We start from the raw sequence: 5420 nt of genomic DNA, 5'->3' as shown, positions 1-5420 counted from the left end.
ATAGCCAAATCGCTTGGATGGGGGGAGTTTGGGAACGGATGGTTCGTATCGTAAAGGATGCAATGCAAGCGCTTGACGATGGGCGAACATTGAACGACGAGATTTTGTTGACAGCGTTAGCAGGGGCAGAAAGCCTCATTAAATCACGACCTCTCACCTACATGCTCCAAAGCGATTCTAACGTAGAGGCGATCACACCGAACCACTTCTTGCTGGGCAGTTCCTATGGCAAAAAGCAGCAACTGCGGGAATGTCCAGACTTAGCAGAAACGTTTCGAAGCAGCTACAAGAGAGCCTCCGCGCTGACGGATGCATTTTGGGATCGGTGGCTCAAAGAGTATTTGCCCACCAAACACACGCGGTCAAAGTGGCACGACGACACCAGCCGGTTGAACGTGAACGATTTGGTGTTTATTGCAGAGGGTCCAAGAAAGAGTTGGTTGAGGGCGATAGTTGAAGAGGTGATTCCCGGTAGGGATGGCAGGGTACGTCAAGCCATCGTGCGGACCGCACAAGGAAAAAGGCTAAAAAGACCAGTTGTGAGATTAGCGGTACTGAACGTTGAAGTTTAAGAAAAGATAGCTTATCACCGAGTCCGCGGAATAGTACTTTAGTTGTAGGCCTACTAGTTCACTCGCGAAAAACGTGCTTAAATCTTGTAAATCCCTTAAACGAACGCACAGGATTGACGCGGTCGGGTGTTGACACGTTTTGGCACGCGGTATGATGTAAACAAACACCTGTCAGCGAAGCGAACGGATTAACCGGAGCGATTCCACCACCAAGCGCAGATTGGCGCTAGCGTACGATCAGGAGATTAGGCAGTGATAAGAGCGAGATGACTAGCGCTTCATGCTAAGGTCGCAAACCTTAGCGAAAGGGTCAAAGAAGGTCGAGTTTGGCGCAATTAGCAGCAAGCAGTTAGAAAGCAAACACGAGAGAGACCGGACAAATTTTAAAGCGTGCGCATTAAGTTCGAATCGCCGTTGTTGAAAATTAACGGAAATAAATTTATTTGTTGCTAAAGTAAGAAGTAATGACGTACAGATGTGCGTTATTGCAGGCGACGCGCACACAAATATACTCGAGAGAACGATCACGGGAAGGTAATTCTATCGACTCGTATGCGTTAGAAACGGCTAGCAAAACACCACCACCGCGATAGCTAGAGCCGCTGAGAGAGCGATCACAGCGATAAACAGAGAAGTTGTTGTTGAAGAGAAGAGCAGATGAGATGTTGTCAACAAGCCAAGTTTCCGTGAGGGCGATGAGGTCGAAGTCAGCCTCCGATACTGCTAGGTGAAATTCTTTTATTTTAGTACGCAAACCTCTAACGTTTTGATAATAGCAGCTTAAATACTCAGCGGTAGCGTTGTCATTGTGGCGGTTGGATAAAGCGGGTATACGGTAAGTCAATTGAGCTGCGTTGTCAGAGCATGAGGCTTGGCGTGTTTGTTGCGTGCAATGAGCGGAACTTCGTCTAGTTGAGAAAAAAACGATCGATTGTAGACTGGTGCAAGTGCAAGTAGAGTTGGGTGCTTCCAAGGTATCATTCACCGGGAGGTGACACTGTTGTGATGATGTTGTTTCAGGACCAGGTGGAGTAGACGTGCGTGCGGCTAAACGGTGAGTCGTTGTTGGTGTGCGTGTGGTGTAGCGGTGATCGGTACCAGTTGCTGGTGTGCGTGTTGTAAAGCGGTTTCGGGTGGCTATAGGAGACGAGGTTTGGTGGTCGTGTTGACTAGTGATGAGTCAAGTAGCACTGTGCCACCACGCACACACAGCACAGTAAAATGTGCGAGCACAATTGCACATTTTATCAAATTGTGGTGCCACACTTCGCACATTTTTTTTTGTGTTCCGCATGATTTTTGTGCTCGGCACGATTTTTGTGCTCCGCACAGTTTGTGTGCTCCGCACAGTTATTGTGTTCCGCACAGTTTGTGTGCTCCGCACAGTTATTGTGCTCCGCACAGTTTGTGTGCTCCGCACAGTTATTGTGCTCCGCACTGTTTGTGTGCTCCGCACAGTTTGTGTGCTCCGCACAGTTATTGTGCTCCGCACAGTTATTGTGTGCTCCGCACAGTTTGTGTACTCCGCACAGTTTGTGTGCTCCGCACAGTTATTGTGTTCTACGCACAGTTATTGTATGCAACTTTGCGGAGCACACAAACTGTGCGGAGCACACAAACTGTGCGGAGCACACAAACTGTGCGGAGCACAGAAACTGTGCAAGTGAATAAATCGAGGTTTTCATTGTTATTTTTGCAATCTAAAGTGTTAATATGTTAATATGTATACTCAAAACATCATTTATATGTAAAGTAAGATTAAATCGAATAAGTTTCATCAAAATGAAACTTAAATGACTTTCATTAGACATTCAAAATCTAAAAGCCGCTCGTGTCGTCGTGCGGAGCACACAAACTGTGCTAACTGTGTGGTAGCTGTGCGGAGCACAAAAAGTGTGCAAAGCACACTAATTGTGCGATAACACAGTAACTGTGCGATAAAACAGTAACTGTGCGGCCGCACAGTAGCTGTGTGCGTGCACAAAAACTGTGCAGGAACACAGCTACTGTGCGACCACACATTAAGTGTGCTACCACGCACACACAGCACAGTAGACTGTGCGTGGTACCACAGCACCACACAGTGAAAAGTGGTACTTGACTCATTACTAGTGTTGACGGGATGGAAAAAACGCACGTACACCGATACCGACGGGCCAGGTGGATGGTGTGAGTGCCGCATCTCGAAGGATAGCCGGGACTCTCACTTTGAATGAAAGCCAATGCATGCTGTCCACACTAACCCCTCTTCTCAGCAGGCAATACGCTATAACGTCATCGGTGGCTAAGCGACGCTTTACAGAAGCAACCACTTGTTCCACAGTGACGGCCGTTGATAAGCGGGATAGGCGGATCCATATCCTATCTGTGAATGGCTCACGAGGTGCAGCTTGAAGCGGTGATGATAACGGATCGGTTCCCACCAGTTCATGCGGTTGTGTCGGTGCCGGCTGGACGGCAATCGTGGTATTGGTGTATGCGTTTGGCGATGACGCGGCACAAAGGATGTTACCGCGACTGTTTACAATTCTGTTTACACCAGGAGATGCCGAATCCTCGATTAAGCGCCTCCGCTTTCTACCAGTAGCCGGTCGAGGATCAGGATTCCGAATGTGAGGCGTGGATGCAGTTTGAAGGAGGGTAAAACCACTGCGAACTTTTGCGAAAATAGGCTCAACGAGTTTGCCGATAGCTGCTACAGTTGAGGTGAGGGCGGCTTGGAAACCGACCTGGGCGCCTATTTCTTTTACCGAACGGCAGCGCGGATTTTTAATAATGTTAGTGCAGCCAATGCAGCTCCAGTGCAGGTCGACATTGGACAGTACTGCGTCAATCAGCTCGGGGGGCAGTTTGCAACAGCCGCGGTGGAACGTAGCGTCACAATATGCACAACTGATGATGCAGCCGGTGGCCTCTAGCGGTTCAGCACACGAGAAGCAAATAGCCGCCATCGCGAAATCACGCGTAATCACAGCACAACACTGCTAAGCCGAGCAGGAAAAAAACAGGAAACCAGAGTTGCGGTGCAACTAAACAATTCGCCAAGACGAAACGATGATGTGAAGCAGTTTAATAGTCCGTAGAATAGGCAACAATGCGATGCGACGCAGAAAACACAAGAAAATTACTGAAAAATCACAGAGCGCGACGAAAGTGCGGCCGAACAGTTAAACGTCAAATCTACAGCATACGAAAGCAAAAGCTTAGGGTAACAAAGCTATGGTTAATGTTTAACACGTTCAGTTCGATGGCAGGCCCCAGGGACCAGCATACTGGTTTCGCAATGTCCTAGCGTTCTTGAAGCCGGCGGAACAGAAAGTAGATGAAAATCAGCGCCGGGTTGAATGTGTTAATGCAGATTAGGGTTCTACGCATTGCACAGCAAACCCTCCAGCGTGAGCTAGCGATTCCGTTGTCATTTTTACATTGCAGCATTTGAACTCATTGCGCTTTTTTGGTTTGATTTGTGAAAATTCAAATGCATTGCCGCAATGTTTGTTAACGGCTTTTTTAAGCGTCACAGCAACTCATTAGCATTGACCACACGCCAGAATTGCGCTATGGAGGGAAAAAGCACGGACGACGGTTGACAGCGATTGGCCGTGTGGCGCACCAACACATCTAAACCTGTGACAGCGTGCTCATGCGAGGGGTATGAGGCGGAGCCAGGGACGGGTAGCTCTGAAACGCTGCTTGACAAATTTGCCGTTGGAGGGAAAAAGAAGGCATGATAAAATTCTCCGAACGCCATGATTTCTACCGTCGCTTTGCACAGTGGGAGATAGTAGTGTTCATATGAATCGTCCACCGGCTCGGTGAGTAGTTTCATGAGCCCTAAGCGCTCATACTCCGACATGAATTTGCTATACTCCTCTTTCATTGCAGGTATAGACTTAAGTCGCCGTTCCACCGCTAGGAGACGACGATCAGCGATTGCTTTCGAATCTTATAAAATTACACTCAAATAAGGATTTTGTGGTGAACGTACGACATAGCTGCCAGATAGATCTCTGGTTATAGTTGCGATGAAATGAACTTCACTCATGTCTTCTTTCAGAGATAGAGCGGGCTCGTCGAAGATGGTCTCGCTCTCCCAGAACCGCATCATTATGGCTTCCAACGGACTGTTGCCTGTTGCCACATTGCATACCCGATGTTGTTGAGACGAATGCGTTGTGTTCCCTGTTACCACTCATCCAAACTGCGTTTCTACCAACCATGGCAGACCCGAACCGAGAGATTGTGTACGTCCGGTATGAAGCTTCTAGAACGTATCGCCACCTATGACCACATCGACCTTGCCTGGGGTGTTATACGCGTGATCTGCTAGCGTTTCATCCAGAAGACATCCAGAAACTCCAATGGAGTGGTGAATTGAAGGTTCCTTGAGCGAATTATCGCTGTGGTCGAACCCTCTATCTGCTGCTTTGATGTTCCGATGCGAAACACTGATACCTTCGCTCGAGGGGTCATGAGCTTCCGAGCTAACGTATCCGAAATGAAGTTGAACATAGAGCCCGAATCCAAAAGCGCTCGTGCCTCATACTTCTCTCCATAATCGTCCACGATGAAAACAATAGTCGTCTCGAAAAACACCATGTCATCATCTGACTGAATTGACAAAGCGACTGTAGGTTGTTGTGGTGTTTGATGAAGCAGCGTATGATAGCGTTTCTTGCATGAATTGCAAGAATACTTGGATTTGCACGATCTCACTTGCTGTGAATAATTGAGACAGTTCCAGCATAAACCCTTTGCCTGTGCGATGCCCCGTCGCTCCTGAGTATTTTTGGCTAAAATACCCCGCTTCGTTTATTCATTCACTCTTCCTCTGCAATCCGTGCATCG

The 5420-nt window shown here is 48.0% G+C and overlaps 1 long non-coding RNA gene across 1 annotated transcript; it reads left to right on the top strand.

The window, feature by feature from the left end:
- The first annotated feature begins 4301 nt into the window (after positions 1 to 4301).
- LOC121590964 lies at positions 4302 to 4799 on the top strand. The gene is made up of 3 exons (XR_006004498.1): positions 4302 to 4387; positions 4458 to 4556; positions 4630 to 4799. It is a non-coding gene; the product is annotated as an uncharacterized LOC121590964 (long non-coding RNA).
- Positions 4800 to 5420: the final 621 nt, after the last annotated feature.

Source organism: Anopheles merus, chromosome 2R, assembly GCF_017562075.2.
Source record: "Anopheles merus strain MAF chromosome 2R, AmerM5.1, whole genome shotgun sequence".
Taxonomy (NCBI): domain Eukaryota; kingdom Metazoa; phylum Arthropoda; class Insecta; order Diptera; family Culicidae; genus Anopheles; species Anopheles merus.
Note: the sequence above shows the minus strand (reverse complement) of the source record. Positions and strands in the feature narration are given on the sequence as shown.